The following is a 17490-nucleotide window of genomic DNA, read 5'->3' on the forward strand; positions in this document are numbered from 1 at the left end:
ATTTCTCTACAGGGAAAAAAACGTAGACACAAAGTGCACACAAGTGTGTGCACATACTTTTTTCTTAATGGACTACTAAAAAGAGAGTCATCAGTTCCCTAGAGTTTTTGTAATCAATCACGTAATTACGTACGTGATTCATAAATGGATACCTTCAATACTGAATTCACCTCCTTTTAAATACATATATCTCCCTCATAATTTTAATGTACAGAAAATTATAACATAACTAGAAATCTATCTTTCCTGTAATTGTTATAAACTTTCCACCAATTTATACCATGAGTTTTGAGGATGATCTTGCTTTTGTCATATTACTACATTTAGAAAAGAGGGCTACTCCTAGCTACTTCAGAGGCTGAGGCGGAAGGATTGCTTGAGCCCAGGAGTTCAAGTCCAGCCTAGGCAAAACAGCAAGACCCCATCTCAAATTTTAAAAGCAAAAACAAACAAACAACAACAAAATCTATGTGTGTGTGTGTCTGTGTCTGTGTAGACAAAGAAAAGAAAAATATGGTAGAGTTTGCTCAAGTCTGGGAACAGGTTAAACACCTTTAAGACTAAATGTAAAATTGTAAGTTATTAAAAAAAATTATAATTATATCATTGAATAAGGGAAGAAACTGGAGAGGAGGGAAATAATAAGTAAACTGACAAAAATATATTCACTAAACAGAGCCAAATTGCCACTAAGAATTATTTTCAGTCATGTTATCAAAGATACATTCTTGCAAACTACCTAAGTGTCTTAAATACAGAAAGCCTAGCAACAGTCAGTATAGTTAATCAACGTAAGGGCTGAAAATTGCAAAAGCTTATCCCACGTGAAAAGGAGAAAAGCCTTGTTGTTCCCATTTTGTCTGGGCAGGAAGATATTTGCTAAATGTATTTTTTCCTTGGGGATAAAGTATGACACTACCCACTGATGACACCGAGATCACTTACATTTACTTCCTTTTCCTATTTTAAGTAAATAGCAATTAAAAAAATAGAGACTCTTATCTCTAATCTGAAAGCATAATTAATAAAATGAAACTCCCAGCTACACTGTTTGAAAAAAAGAAAAGAGTCATTGGCCTCATCCCTGAGAATTTGTTCCAGAAGCAACCAACAACCAGCCCCTTGGGCTGTGACAAGATTGTACTTCAGTTTGTTCTTATGTCTTCTATTTGAGTTCTTCCTTGAGGACCACAGAGCAGGGCAGAAGGGGAAAAAGATGGTGCACGGCACAATGGAGCTCATTGTTCTCTGTTAGAAAAAACCCACCATAACATGTGGGCTCTTCTACATGATCATCTAACCAGAGCAAGCTGGCCAGTATTAGTTGGTCCTATCTACCCTATAACCACATCCTGGACAATTTTCGAATAATAGCCCAAACTAACCAACCTAAACCCTCTGATACTCAATCTCAGGGAATAAAAGATCATTTCTAACATTTTTATGGTCTATTCACGAAGCATTTTTTTCTTTCTGGATATTTACAATCCTAGACTTTTCATTCTTTCCTCTGTAACCTTTCTTCTCTCTGACATCACCCCAGTATTAATATATGATATTATTATAAAATAAGGCCAGGTGTGGTGGCTCACACCTGTAATCCCAGCACTTTGGAAGGCTGAGGTGGGAGGATGGCTTGAGCCCAGGAATTTGAGACAAGCCTAGGAAACACTGCAAGACCCCATCTATACAAAATAAAAATCAGCCAGGGGCGGGCACTGTGGCTCACACCTGTAATCCCAGCACTTTGGGAGGCCAGGGTGGGCAGATCACCTAAGGTCAGGAGCCTGGCTAACATGGCAAAACCCCGTCTCTACTAAAACTACAAAAATTAGCCGGGTGTAGTGGCACATGCCTGTAATCCCAGCTACTCAGGAGGCTGAGATAGGAGAATCGCTTGAACCCAGGAGGCAGAGGTTGCAGTTGAGTTGAGATAGTCCCATTACAGTCCAGCCTGGGTGACACAGCAGGACTCCATCAAGAAAGACAAGAAAGAAAGAAAGGAAGACAGAAAGAAAGACAGAAAGACAGAAAGAAGAAAGAAGAGAAGAGAAGAGAAGAGAAGAGAAGAGGAAGGGGGCAGGGGGAAGAGGGGAGAAGAGAAGCCGGGTGTGGCAGCATGTGTCATACAGTCCCAGATACTTGGGAGGCCAAGTGGGAAGATCACAGGAGCCCAGGAGTTCAAAGCTGTAGTGAGCGATGATCACACCATTGCATTCCAGCCTAGGTGACAGAGTGAGACCCTGTCTCTTAAAAATAAATATCACCGGTCATATTCTAATATAATCTCTTCCAACTGGAATCAGAAAGCACTGGGAAGCCAGATGAAGTTCCCAAGTCATAGATATGATCAACATTACCAAGCAGATGAACCTGGTGTTCCAGTTTTTAACACACATGGTCTGGATTTGGAGGGGAGGGAGGGAGAGAAAAGAAAAGAAAAAAAAATAGATGTACAAAGTGTTGCTTCCTGAGACAAACCCTTGGCACCCTTTCTCATTCCACATTTCAGCCCCATCAGATCAAGAACTAACAAGTTAATAGTTACAATTTCTTTCCTTTTTTTTTTTTTGTGAGACAGTCTCACTCTATTGACCAGGTTGTAGTACAGTGGCACTATCTCAGCTCACCACAACCTCTGCCTCCCAGGTTCAAGTGATTCTCGTGCCTCAGCCTCCTGAGTAGCTGGGATTTCAGGCACGCGCCACCACGCCTGGCTACATTTTTGTATTTTTAATAGAGATGGGGTTTCACCATGTTGGCCAGGCTGGTCTCAAATGCCTGGCCTCAAGTGATCTGCCCGCCTCAGCCTCCTAAAGTGCTGGAATTATAGGTGTCAGCCACCGTGCCTGGCCTAGTTACAATTTCAACATGATTTTGCACCAAAGCCTCAGGAGGACCTGGAAAGGGGGACGACAATTAAAAGGGAAGTGGGGAGGGTAGGAGGGGAGGGCATGGGAAGACTCAACGTTCAACGTTATTGTGACTCACTGAGAGTCAAAACCATTTCACTAACCTGTTTTCTTTGTGTTATCAAGCTGCCCTCCTTACTGGGGGGCTGAACCTGGCTGGGCCCAAAGGTGGGCAGGGTCACACCTCAGAGCCACCACTCCTGGAGCACACATTCGGAGCAACCTACAAAAACAAGAAAAGATGATGTTAAAAGAGGATTAAGACCAGAAATGGTCCTCTGCTCAATATCACCGGGAGTCACAAATTAGGACTAGAAAACATTTCCCATCCCTTGCCTGCAATTACAAGCCAGCTGCCAGAAGCCAGGCTGATTCCATCCAGAGTTGTCCCATTAACATCCAAGTAAGAGCTTGGAGCTGAGTGTGCCTTGAACAGACAAGGACACCCCTCTCCCCCAGTCACATTTCAGCAATGTCAAGGGCAGCAGCATAATGTGAGAATGGCTCGGACCGCTGGCTCCCGGTGGAGGTGGAGCTTCATGCATCCTAATGGCATGTTCACAGCAGACACCTACAGACTGCCAGTTTAACAACAAGAGAAAAGCAAGGCAGCAACTAGTGCTATCAGAAACAGAGGGGGAAAAAATAAGACAGTCGAAGAAATTAAGAAATATACAACTAGCAATGGCTCATGCCTGTAATTCCAGCACTTTGGGAGGCCAAAACTGGGCAGATCGTTTAGCTCAGGAGTTCGAGACCAGCCTGGGCAACATGGTGAAAACCTGTTTCTATAAAAAACACAAACATTAGCTGGGTGTGGTGGCATGTGCCTGTAGTCCCAGCTACTCTGGAGCTGAGGTGGGAGGATGGCTTAAGCCCAGGAGGCAGAGGTTGCAGTGAGCTGAGATTGCACCACTGCACTCCAGCCTGGGCAAGAGCCAGACCTTGTCTCAAAAAATAAATAGTAAGAAATATACAACTGAACAGTGCCTTAAAGTAGAGGAGAGATGATTACATCCTCTTGCAGGTGTGAGAAGAAAGGGTTGCTAACACACGTCAAATAGGACCAAATGCAGACCTTCTCCTTCTGTAGGGAAGACGCAGAAACCGTCTCAAATTACACAAGCCCTTCAAAAGTTTGAGCAAGTCTGCTCTGGGGTGTCAAGGGCTTCAAAGCCCTGTGCTGGGAGAAAACTGGAATGCAGCATTTCCCTGAGCTACAGCATGTGGCCACATTCTCTGCTCTCAACACAGCCTCCCTCAGCTAAGGTGAAGAGCACAAAACTGGGAGAAAACTCAGAGGTAAAATAAATCCCACACGGACAACGCCGGGGGAGAAACAACTGCTTGGCATATTTTCTCACTTTGATTTCCCTTCTGGAGCTTCTAGAGAAAAGCTGCCCATCTGCGCCACACAGCTGTCACCATGAACCTCAGGACTAACCCACAGGGCAGACCCTGTCCCACAGAAGGGGAACATTATGCCCCCCACCCCAATGAAAAAATCCACACTCTATACTCAACATTTTCATTCAGTACCAGGAGGGTCAGGGACCCTAGAAACCCACCCAGGGACAGCAGGGTAAGAATCCGTTTTGCGTGATATATGACCTGCCCTCTTGTAAACTATGAATCAAGTCCATTTTATTAAAAATGCCCATGGAGTTTTCAGAAATGCACAAACATCCTTTCGGACTATCTTCACCCATCTAAGGTGAAATTAAATACTGCCTTTTTTTTTTCCAAAGCAAAGTTATTGTTCTTTTTTCATATTTTAATTAATGACAAATTTTATTGGGAACAAAGCCTGGAGAGGAATAGCCCTTTGGTTTTTTTCTAGAAACTGCCAAGATCTTCAAATAAATAGCATGAGCCATAGTTTACTCATAATTAATAAAAACACACTTCAAAATAAAAAGATATAACAAAAATTTTAAAAAAATAAATAGGCCAGGCGTGGTGGCTCACGTCTATAATCCCAGCACTTAGGGAGACTAAGGCAGGTGGATCATTGAAGTCAGGAGTTCATGACCAGCCTGGCCAACATGGCAAAACCCCATCTCTACTAAAAATACAAAAATTAGCTGAACATCATGGCGCACGCCTGCAATCCCAGCTACTTGGGAGACTGAGGCAGAAGAATCACCTGAACCCGGGAGGCGGAGGTTACAGTGAGCCGAGATTGCGCCTCTGCACTCCAGCCTGGAGGACAGAGTGAGAATCCATCTCAAAAAAAACACATAAACACAATAAACACACTTCAGAGTCAGAACAAGCGTCTGGAATTAAAACTTTCTAGCATATAGCTAAGACTTCCATTAAAATTTAGACCTGCTACTTCCCCTTCATTCCATTTTATTTCCCTTCATTTTAAAAAGACATCTCAAAAAAAGGTCCACCGAGTAGCTTCCGGGAAGCCACAGGATAGCAAGGGGGAGAGGATGGTTTTAAAGAAAGAGGGCTAGGCTGAGAGTCTTGACCTTGAAACACCCATCCCCTTGTCCTTGGGTGTAAATGATTTGAATATTGAGAATGTCTTGCAATATAAAGCCAGAGTTCACTAGGCTGTTTGTTTTGGGTTCTATTAGGCCTGAGGGAGTTGCAGAGCTTGAAGAGTGGAAAAGTACAAAAGAGTTATTAGAAGAAACTTTGAGATACCCCTTAGCTCCACCAACAGTGCCTCACGGAAAAAAAAAAAAAAAAGTAAAAGAAAGACTACTAGCACCCTAAAGATGACTCCCGTAGGTGAAATGTGACAGAAAGGCTGGATCTGGTTGTTGGTGGAGGCTGCTGAATTTCTGGATTTGCACTCCCACAAGGTTTATGCAAAGCCAATGGAGACAGGAGGACTAAGAGAGGGCGGAAGTCCCTCGTTGCGGGAGGGAAAGGCCAGCCCCCAAGCCCCAGGGGAGATAAGGGACAATGCTATGTAAAGCCAGAAACAGAAGATTAAGGGGCAGGTCTCCAGGTCTAAGGAGATAGCAATGAAAAGATGAAAGATAAGGGCTGCATCCCAGCTTCTGGAAAATCGGAGGGTTTCTTTCCTGTTTTTTTGAGATGTAGTCTCACTCTGTTGCCAAGGCTGCAGTGCAGTGGCACAATCTGCAACCTCTGCCTCCCTGGTTCAGGCGATTCTTGTGCCTCAAGCCTCCTGGGTAGCTGGGATTACAGGCGTGTGTGCCACCACGCCCGGCTAACTTTAATTTTTGCATTTTTAGTTGAGACTAAAATTGGGTTTTTAGGGTTTCGCCATGTTGCCCAGGCTGGTCTTGAACTCCTGGCCTCAAGTGATCCACCCATCTCAGCCTCCCAAAGTGCTGGGATTCTAGGCAAAAACCTGAAGGGTTCCCCCCCCCCCCCCCCCATGTTTTTGAGATAGTATGATTCTGTCACCCAGGATGGAGTGCAGTGATGTGATCTTGGCTCACTGCAACCTCTGCCTCCTGGGTTCAAGTGATTCTCATATCTCAGGTGTGCACCACCATGCCCAGCTAATTTTGTATTTTTAACAGAGACAGGGTTTCGCCATGTTTGCCAGGGTGGTCTCGAACTCCTGACCTAAGGTGATCCAACCACCTCGGCTTCACAAAGTGTTGGGATTACAGGCATGAGCCACCGCGCCCAGCCTCCTCAGGGTTCTTGAAGTGAAATCTAAACTCTGTCCTAAGGCCCCCAGGAAATGTGGAATAAGTTTAGATGCCTAGGATGATGGTTGAGGCCCTGAAAAAAATGTTCCCACAGATGACAGAACAGTGGGTTTGACAACACTTGACCAGGAGGGGCGCAGTGCAGAGCCTCCACAACGCCCACAAATACTTAGGATGGCTGATGCATGCTGTGTAAGAGCCTAGTTAACCAGTTCAGGCCAACCCAGGACAGGCTAAAAGTTTGAGTTAACAGTTCAGACACTAAAATGGTCTGAGCCAGGAGGGAGCTTGACAAAGAGCAAAGGCATCTCTTGAAGGACGGGCTGAGTCTTGGCTAGGCTGGGGACAGAATCAAACCAGGCTAAATGTTCCATGAGGGCCATGCCTGTTCTGCCTGCAAAGCTCAGGGCAAAACAGTCTCTTCTCACCACCTCACATGTGCTCTGAAGGCTGAGACAGCTGTGATGACGGCTTTGAGTTCCAGAAAGTTGATGTGTTTCTTGGCTTAGGGTCCAGGCTATGCCTTGGATAGGGCGGCAACCCATGAAAGTCACCCCCCCACCGCCATCGCCACCACCACCACCAACCCGTGGCTGGCACAGGCTTTGGTAAGACAGGAGCCTTAGCGTGTCACACAGCGCCTCTCAGCATCTAAGCAGGCCCCTACACCATGGGGCACCGGGAGATCTTCTCTTCCTGGGTGAGAAGGGACTCCTAAGAGACTGGGGGGAGCTGGGCATGGTGGCTCACGCCTATAATCCCAGCATTTTGGGACAGAGAGGCAGGAGAATCATTTCAGGTTAGGAGTTCAAGACCAGCCTGGGCAACACAAAACCCATCTCTGATAGAGGGGAAAAAAAAAAGAGGTGGGCAGAGGATGTATCCCTTGGTATAGGCCACATTCAAGACAAAAGTACAGAGGTGAAGGGGGGCAGCAAACTTGGGACCCAAGATATATGTCAGCCTCCTCTTTGGGTGTCTTCTGAGCTCCAGAACATTTCTATACTCTCATCCTCTGAAGACTACAACAAGCCAGGCACAGTGGCTCATGCCTCTAATCCCACCACTTTGGGAGGCCGAGTGGGAAGATCACTTAAGACCAGGAGTTTGAGACCAGCTTGGGCAGTGAAGTGAGACCACATCTCTACCAGAAATTTAAATATTAGGCATGTATAGTAGCACCCTCCTGCAGTCCCAGCTACTTGGGAGGCTGAGGCAGAAGATTGCACGAGCCCAGGAGTTTGAAGCTGCACTGAGCTAGAATGATGCCACCGTACTCAAGCCTGGTCAACAGGGCAAGACTCTTATCTCAAAAAACAACAACAACAACAAAAAAGACTAATCATCAGGCTCTTTAACCTGCCATTCAATGGTCTCCATGCTCTGGCCTTGGTCTACCTTCTGGCCCCGTTGCACACCAGTCCCCATGATTACCCTCTCTGCTCAGTTCCTTGCCCCAGAATATCTGCCTGCACTCCTCTCCTGACCCCATCCCTCACGGCCATGTTCCACATGACTCCCACTGACCCATGGCTCTGGCTCTTGGTTCCAAATTCCAGGACACACTTACCTCTAATTCTGCCATCAAAATCATGGCTAACAATTTTTGAGCACCACGTGCCACATGCATTGTCTCATTTAATCCTTGTAACAACCACCATGAGGACTGTTCCCACTGTACAGCCATAAAAACAACGGTTGAGAAACAAACACTTGTCTCCAAGATCCTAGAGCTGCTGCGTGGCAGAACAATGTCATAAATCCAGTTTCCGACCTCTGTTAAATTTCTTCTGGAAAAGTGTGTGACTCCTGGCCCATGGCTGGAGAGCACAGGTGCGTTCCCTTAGTCACATTCTCTGACTTCTAGTAATCTCGCTCTGCATCACTGCTGCCCTTCCAGATGCTCAGCACCTGGCTTTCCATTTCCGTCCCGGTCAACGCAGGAAGGAGGAGTGCTCTCCTCCCCCTTCACCTCTGCCTTCCTCTCCTTGGCAGGAGGCAAAACTGGACTTCCACCTCAGTCTAAAAGGTTCGCTGCAGCGGGCAAGAGTTTGGAAACACTACGCTTGCTCTGCAAAGTGATGGGACATTTCACGTTCTATACCCTTGTGTTCTAGAAGCAGCCAAGCAAGGTAGGCTCTGCCTGAATCCTGAACAGTCCAGTCCTATCTGATGAGCTGACCTTGCAGAGAAGATCCACCAACATAACGCAGGGAGAAATTAACTACTACAGACCCTCCACCAAACCCCAAGGGCAGAAGCATCCAGCCCTTTATTGGAAAGGCAAATTCTCAGTCCCACCCCAGACCTACTGAGTCAGAAACCCTCTGGGGGCTGGCGCAGCAGTGTAAGTTTCTGAGTTAACAGCTCTCTAGAGGCTTCCATCCAGCCCTGAGAACCAGCTCATGAAGAAGCCTAGGATCTCCCTGAAACTCCTCCTTTAGTGAAGATTTGGGAGAAGCTGCTTGGCTTATCATACACCTCCAGAGCAAAAACCAAGGCCCTGGATCCGAGACAAAGATCCCCATTTCTAACTCTGGCTTTATCTACCACAACAAAAAATAATAATAAATAAGGGACAGGGAGGAATGAATCTATGCAGGGCTTCCTCAGGAACAAAAACACATCAGACGTAGGCTTCAGACAGGCAAGGCCAGCCTGCAGTGCATGGCTGGCAAAACCACATGGGCCTGGGCCTTCAAGCAGCCCTGGACACTAAAAGCCTTCTCTCCAGCAAATAGCAGTTGCCAAGCCTGTGCTACTTCCCAAAAGGCTCCTTGGAGGGGGTTGTGGAATCACCTCCAAACCTTAGCCCTTCAGCCAGGATTCCTGGTGGCCCCGGGTACTCTCCCTCGCCTCTCTGCTGCTCCCGGGCAGTGAGGAGTGAGCAACAAGGTGCAGGTGACGGGAGAACAGTTAGGGAGATGACTTCAAGGGGAGACACGCAGCCCTGAGGTTCCCTCTTACAGCCTTAGAAATTGCTCACTGTCTACTACAGTTTATCTCTTAATGGGACCAGAGAGTGGAGGAAGAAAAATCAGAGGTCATTCTCACAGGCCAGCCAGGGTGTCTGCTCCTTACTCTGACTAGGTTTCAGATACTCTGCTGGTCTTGACCTGGAGCATTTTATTAGAAATAACACAAGCTACTGATGCTCCTTTTCAAAAGCAATGTCGGTTGTTCTGAGGTAAAGGAAAACTTCAATATTCTGTAAAGTGTGGAGGAGGGAGCAGCTTAGTGCAGAGTAATAGTTCCATGCAGGAAGCAGCTTCTCTTAAAAATCACTTGGACATTTAAATTACTACATTACACATAACTTCAGCAGGGAGGCACACGTTGACTGGGAAGACAGGGTCCCTGCCTACCAAACTTATCTATGTCAGTCAGATTGAGTATTTAAAACATGAACCATGGGAGAGCTGGGGAGATTCTCTGGACAATGCCAGATAAAACCATCCTGTGGTACCCCATTCTTCTTCCTGCACCTCTCTGCAAGGCTCTGTGCTTCTTTAAGGGAAGGAAATGGGGCACAATCGCAATGATAAGCTTTCCTGCTAGTACATGAGGATTATGAAGAAGCTGACTCCACTTCTTGTAGCTCTTCTCCAGGGAGCATGTCTTCCTGCCAGGATCTAACTACTGCCAGATTTGCAAGGCCAAGACACAGCTGCTAAATGGCAGCCATTTGTCACACAGCACCCTGCTCCCCTGGGAGGGGACACAGCAGCCCTCGGCGCTCAGCTGTGGGAAGAGTTGAGTCCCTGGCCCTTTCCCCAAAAAAGCCAGACTTTTCCTAAACATTGTTTCTCAGCCTGCCTGCCAGGACCTGGTATTTCATCACTTTCTTGCCTAACTTAGCAGAAACGTGTATCATCCTCTACTCTGGGTGGCCAAGGTGGGCTATGCTGTAATAAGGAAGCATCCATGCTAGACCACAGGGGTGGAGGGCCCACAGGGCACCCTCACCTACCCCTAGGGCAGGGCAGGGTCTTCTGGGCCAAGGTTAAAGATGACCCTGCAGGGGATTAAGTTGAGCAGGTCCCCTGCCCTGTCCCACCCTAAGATCTGCTCTCCTGGCTTATCAGGTAGACACAGGTACAAGAAAGGGTAGGGAGAGGCCTCTCCAACCCACCTTGGTTGAGGAATTTGAAAACAGAAAAGAATGTTGCTGTAAGTAACAGAAAACGGGATTCAACTCAGAGTATACTGGAAATCTAATGTGCATCCAATTTTATTTATTCCAGAGCACCCCTTCCCTGATAACCTGGGGCACTGGTACTTGTGACACAAACTCCATGCCAGAAATATGCTAGGCACTTTACATATATTTAATCCTCCCCCAAATCTTGGAAGGTAATGATTAGGCTATTTGCTAGATATAGCACAGTTTTTAAAGGGCAGAGCCAGGAGTCTAGCCTGGGATTGTCTGACTCCAAAAATCTTGTACTTTCCACTGTACCACAAGAAGGGTCTTCGAAAAACCATTCAGAGAAGGGTCATTAGCAAGCTAGAGGACTGGGAAACCAAGTCAAGGGGAAAACTGGAAATGGCTAACAGAATGAAGACAAGAGCCAGCTACAAAAGCTACAGGACTGGTGTGTGGAAGAGGGGCACACTCATTGCACGGGTCCACCATGGAAGGAACGAGGCACAAACAAGCAACTCTGGAGCTCCACGATTCTTTAAACCAGAGTTTTGAACTAAGCCCTCAGATGGATAGAGGCCAGATAAGGTAATGAGCTTGCTGTCACCAGGAGTCTTCAAGCAGAGGGTAGGTATCCCTCTGCTTGAAGGTTAGTAAAAAGCAAACAAAAAACCCCAGTCCAGCAATGGGTGGGAGACCAGGTTAGAAGACTCTTCTGACTTCCAGATTCTGCACTTCTAAGGGGACAATCTATTTTGCATAACACTTGTCCTCTCTGCATAATACCTTAAGATTCCAAAAGCATGCGCAAGAATAAATAATTACAGCATAACTTAAAAAGTACATGACATGGGGAATCTTTTTTTTTTTTTTTTCAGACGGAGTCGCACTGTGTCACCCAGGCTGGAGTGCAGTGGCATGATTTTGGCTCACTGCAACCTCTGCCTCCTGGGTTCAAGTGATTCTCCTGCCTCAGCGTCCTGAGTAGCTGGGATTATAGGCGTGCACCACCACACCTGGCTAATTTTGTATTTTTAGTAAAGGTGGGGTTTCACCCTGTTGGCCAGGCTGGTTTCAAACTCCTGAACTCAAGTGATCCTCCCGCCTCGGCCTCCCAAAGTGTTGTGAACACAGGTGTGAGCCACTGTGCTCAGCCTGACATGGGGAGTCTTACACCTTGGCCTGGAAACTCAGCTTGCCTTCAGTGGAGCCACCAAACTCTGAGCCTCAGTTCTCCCGGCTGGAAAATGAAGCTGGTAACACTGCCCTCCTTACCTTACAATACAGATTCAAAGGAGTGCTTATTAAAATACTGAACAAACATTGTGATATGCTCCAGCGTGCGAGCCAGTGATGCTACACTATTTACGCTCCAACATTCCAGGCAGTCCCTGGGCTGATTCTCCCAACTCCTCAATTCACCCATCTGCTTCCCCTATTAGATGGCCAAAGCTCTGAAGGCAGGAGCTCAGCTTGACAGTCTTCTAAAAAAATTCCTGTCCCCAGCCGGGTGCGGTGGCTCACGCCTGTAATCCCAGCACTTTGGGAGGCCAAGGCAGATGGATTGCCTAAGGTCAGAAGTTCAAGACCAGCCTGGCCAACATCGTAAAACCCCATCTCTACTAAAAATATAAAAAATTAGCTGTGCGTGGTGGCAGGTACCTGTAATCCCAGCTACTTGGGAGGCTGAGGCAGAAGAATTGCCTGAACCCGGGAGGCAGAGGTTGCAGTGAACCAAGATCGTGCCATTGCATTCCAGCCTAGGCAACAAGTGCGAAACTCCATCTTAAAAAAAAAAAAAAAAATTCTTGTCCCAGCCCACAAGTTGGACAATTTAAAATAATTTGGCTTTTCCCAAATGCAATCCCCTGGACAATGAGAACAGCTGCTGACACAGTTGCCATGCTATATGGCGACCAGGAAATAAAAACCCCTCTGACTTCAGTTGCTGCTGAAACCAATCCTGGTCAGCTTCACGTCTGGTTAATTACGGAAGTACACACTACTGGCTCCCACAAGGACGCAGCTCTTTCTTCCCTATATTCACCAAGCTTCTTCTCTTCCAACTAACTGCAGCACCTGAATACAGCATGGCTGACACCGTGACATTGTATGGTAGAAATGGGAGTGTTCTGGACACATCTCTGAAGTGAATCTAAGTATCTTCAGTCACATTTCCAGCTTCTGGTTAAGAAGCTAGGGTAAAGTTCAGTAGCAGTTTGCATAGAGTTTTAGGCAATATCCTGCAACTCTTTCACAGGCCCTGAGGTCGTGGGACTGGCCTTTCTGACATGCTCGGGGAAAGGGTGCAGCAGCAACAGGATTCTCCATCTCCACTTTGCCCCAGAGGACGGGCTGCAAGCTAAGCAATCCCAGGGCAGGTGGGTTTACCTTAAATCTGGGCTTCGAATTCCCAGAATTCAGGTGACACTCCTTAGAAAACCAAAATGACTTGTGGAAGATAAAAGTGTTTGAAATGCTTCTCCCCTAACAGCTTAGCTTAGAGAAGGCAGTGGAAGGAGGAGATCACATCTTTCCTCGCCCATTGGAAAAGTGGTCAGCTGTGGTCAAAATTTCACAGTGCGTAATCAGACATTACAAACCGTCAGCTGGGAATGACTGTGTGCGGTGAAGTGACCATGCCCAGATCCCAGGAGCTCGATGGGCTGCCCTCTATGCCATATAACAGAAAACCTTCTAACCCCTCACCCCCAAATTCACCTCTAAGAAAAGTATTTACTACTGTGCATATGAAGGAAAACAAATGCTCTGAGATACACGTGGTTGATAAGTGTTTATCGCAAGCTAGCCAACCAAAAACACTGGCAAGTAAATGGGTTTTCTTAAAGTAAACTGAGCAAACCAAAAATGACTAGCAGGCAGGATGGGCCTTTTCAGAAAGCCCATGTACAGCTGGGAGAGGAGGTGGCATGTTCCTGGACCAGCAGAAGCACCTTGGAAGGAGGGGGCCAGGGCCAGGGGCTGGCAGTGGGGGTGGGGAGTGGGGATTAACGCAGTCCTGGAGGAAGTGGGAGGCACACAGGCTCTCCAGGCAGTGATTAGTTCACAACAACTGCACTCCCTGGGGGGTCTGATTGCACAAAGGGCCGCCCCCTCCACAGCCCAGCGGGACCTGAAACAAGCATCACGTCCCCAAGCACACTTGTTCATTTGCTTTGGATTGAGCTCACACAGGGCACTGAACATGCCCAGGCTCTTAAGTGTGGGTTCACATTTACAAGCCCCACCCTGAGAAATAGATAACCCCTTTGCAAGCCCCCAAACTCCCCCCAAATGTTACAAAGAACAGGAAGGAAAACTGAAAAGGAAAGACAGACACCAGCAGGACGGTCTCTTCCTTCAAACTCTTTCCTACCTGGGCAATAATTGGACCAACACCAGACGTAAAACTAAGAGGAGACGCACACACTTCAGAGAAGCATAGCTGCCCTGCCTGATGATCTGCTCAGTCCAAGGACAGCTGGACACGTCCACCCAGTCCCCATGGGTCAGGCACACCTCAACAGAGAAAATCTGTGTAGCACTCAGACATGAAAATCCAAGCTGATGCCCATTTAACCTAAGCAGTACGTAATGGGAACATTCTCAATCAAAAGCCTACCTCTACCAATATTTTTGTGACATGAAATTGTTTTGGCTACTTGTGAAACCAAGTCCTGCTTCTCAGAATTCTTCAACACGCTTGTGATGATAAAAATGAGGCATGCCTTGCTCACTACCCTTAATTTACTTGAATGCATGTGACAAAGGCACCTTCATGTTGTTGAAAAAGAACATCCCTACTCTTTCCTTTTATCTTCCCTTAACAGTTTGCTATCCAGTGATAGGAGGGGCCTAGCCTCCAACAGTCCACACTTTTATCTCCTGCTGACCACAGGAAGGCAAGGGCTGGACTTCCTGCAGCTCGCATAGAGGGGCTGTTTGAGTTGTTTAAAATACTTGCCTCCAGAGCCTCTTGGAACAATGCCCAAGCAAGACCTACCCGGCATCCATTGCAGCTCCAACTCTAACAGCCTTCAAGTCCAACAGATAGCACTCCTTGTGCCTCTGTGTGGGAGAGGCCAATGCTTCCAAGAAGAGAACTTACTTTCAGGGCTCACTTAGATATTTGCTTTCTGTCTGCAGCAAACACAAGAGCTATCTTCATCAAAGTCCAGAAACCCCAGAAGTTAGCTACAGTAGCTCAAGTTAAATGCAGTTTACACTACTACTCTTAAAATAATTCAGTAGCATTTAATAGCATCCTTTAACCACTGGAACTAAAAGCAGAACACCATGTCCTTGCACAAGCAAATGGCCTGAAATACACTGGACCCCTCAGCTGTGGAGCGAGGTCAGGTCGTGGTCTTTGACGTTCCTCCCAGCCCTAACTCTGTGCCTGAGATTTGACTCTGTGGGGATGTCTAGGTGTTTTTAGGTTCAGACTCAAAAGCACTTCCATACCTGTCACTTAGAGCTTTGCTGTGAATATCCAGGACTCAGTATAGCAGCAAAATCCACTCGTGCATCAATCAAGAGGGTTGTGAGGCTGTGCGTGTCACTTATTGGATGGGATGCCCTGAGGGAATTCACACACCAGTGGACAGAGTTCCTGATTGCCTGCCATCCAAGGGTAGAGTTTCATTTTCTTGGCATCTCATCGGCATATGTGAGGTTAATGTATTCAGAAAATGATGAAATCAGACATTTACCACAGTCCCCCTGGAGTTCCTTTCTGGGATACAAAAGATCTTCCTGAAATCAATTAAGGAAAGGAGAAATTTCCTTGCCCAAATACCTACCATTGAACCCCTAACAGTCTCACAGGTAAGAGAGCCGGGTTGGGAGAAGGAGATGGGCAATGCGGAAGGCCATGGAGAAAAGGGTGGGAGGTGAGGAACAGAAGCCAGCTTACAGAATGAGTCCACAATCTGAATTTCTGTGCCAACTCTCCAGAACGGGGCCAGTATTTTTTAGGATCTTTTTTTTTTTTTAATGACTCTAGATAATAGATGAGTCAGACAGGGCATGTGCAGCGACCAGAGGAACTGTGCTGTCCCCACACAGAACTTAGAACGGTGCCTCTATGTGGCCCCTCTCCTACAGTCACAGGACCCAGCCCGCGGCCCATGGGAGAACAGGAGCCAGCTGACTGGCTCAACCCTACTGGCCAAACGGCAAGTACTCTTCGGCACCCTCAATTTCCTCCCAGCCATGAAGTCAGGAACAACCTGTACAGACAAAGAAAATAGAAAATTTGCGAAACAATGGCATCTACCATGCTCACTGGATATGCCTGAGGAAACTTTTTCAAAATCCTTGAAGATGCTTCATTATAATTCTGCAAAGAAAATGCAGTCAACTATACCCAGGCACACACATGCTCACACAAGCCCAATTTCATGCTCTGCCAGCCCCACAACTAAAATGCTGAAGTGCCGGGCGCAGTGGCTCACGCCTGTAATCCCAGCACTTTGGGAGGCCAAGGCGGGCGGATCACAAGGTCAGGAGATAGAGACCATCCTGGCTCACACAGTGAAACCCCATCTCTACTAAAAAAATGCAAAAAATTAGCCAGGTGTGGTGGTGGGCACCTGTAGTCCCAGCTACTCGGGAGGCTGAGGCAGGAGAACGGTGTGAAGCCGGGAGGCAGAGCCTGCAGTGAGCCGAGATGGCGCCACTGCACTCCAGCCTGGGCGACAGAGCGAGACTCTATCTCAAATAAAATAAAACAAAACAAAACAAAACACTGAAGTCAACAGCCTCGGTCACCAAACCAATTTAGAATGGGAACTAATACATTTCCACAAAGTATTTCAGAGGCCAATGACATCCTGGAGTGTTCCCAATCTGGAAACAGAATTTTTCTAAGGGGGAAAAAAAGGCTTAACAGATTATACAAATGGCTACCGGGCCACAGTAAAAATGTGAGAAAAAACTCACTGTCTCTTTATTTCGTGTAGTTAAACTTTAATGCTCTGCTCTCATCAAGGGAAGAATAGTCCTTTCAAGGCTTCCCCCAAAAGATACTGCTAATTATGGTGATGGCTTTCTCTTACCCTACTAGTCAAAATTCACTTTTAATGGATGACAGTTTGGAAGACAGATATGCAAGTGTGGTGGTAGATACCTTTAGTCCCAGCTACTTGGGAAGCTGAGGTGGGAGGATCACCTGAGCCCAGGGAGGTTGAGGTTACAGTGAGCCTTGATCGTGACACTGCACTCTAGTTTAGGCAACAGAGTGAGACCCTCTCTGAAAAAATAAAAAATAAAATGAAATAGGGCCGGACGCGGTGGCTCAAGCCTGTAATCCCAGCACTTTGGGAGGCCGAGACGGGTGGATCACTCATACTCCAGGTTCCCTGGAGTTGAAATTTCTCTCTCTTGTTTCTCCCCTGACACATGAAGCCAGGGCTGTCTGTCTTACAGCTCTTGGTGGTTCTGACACCTGGAATGTTACTAGCCTTGGATGTCTGAGGATGACTGTCATCATATCCCAGGTTTTCACACAGATCCCAAACCTTGCCCTATGTGCAGTTAGGAGATCGAGACCATCCTGGCTAACACGGTGAAACCCCGTCTCTACTAAAAAATACAAAAAATTAGCCGGGCGAGGTGGCGGGCGCCTGTAGTGCCAGCTACTCAGGAGGCTGAGGCAGGAGAATGGCGTAAACCCGGGAGGCGGAGCTTGCAGTCAGCTGAGATCCGGCCACTGCACTCCAGCCCGGGCGACAGAGCGAGACTCCGTCTCAAAAAAATAAAATAAATAAAATAAAATAAAATAAAA

The 17490-nt window shown here is 46.9% G+C and overlaps 1 protein-coding gene across 6 annotated transcripts in view; it reads right to left on the reverse strand.

Annotated features, from left to right (window-relative positions):
- The window catches only part of RREB1 (ras responsive element binding protein 1), a 198099-nt gene that overhangs the window by 70983 nt on the left and 109626 nt on the right, over nt 1–17490 (reverse strand). For all 6 annotated transcript variants that reach the window (XM_023221157.2, XM_023221154.2, XM_023221155.2 and 3 more), the window contains exon 2: nt 3017–3135. The gene's annotated coding sequence lies outside the window, so the exon portion shown is untranslated. The remainder of the gene's footprint in view (nt 1–3016; nt 3136–17490) is intronic.

The sequence above is a fragment of the Piliocolobus tephrosceles genome, chromosome 5 (genome assembly GCF_002776525.5).
Source record: "Piliocolobus tephrosceles isolate RC106 chromosome 5, ASM277652v3, whole genome shotgun sequence".
Classification (NCBI taxonomy): domain Eukaryota; kingdom Metazoa; phylum Chordata; class Mammalia; order Primates; family Cercopithecidae; genus Piliocolobus; species Piliocolobus tephrosceles.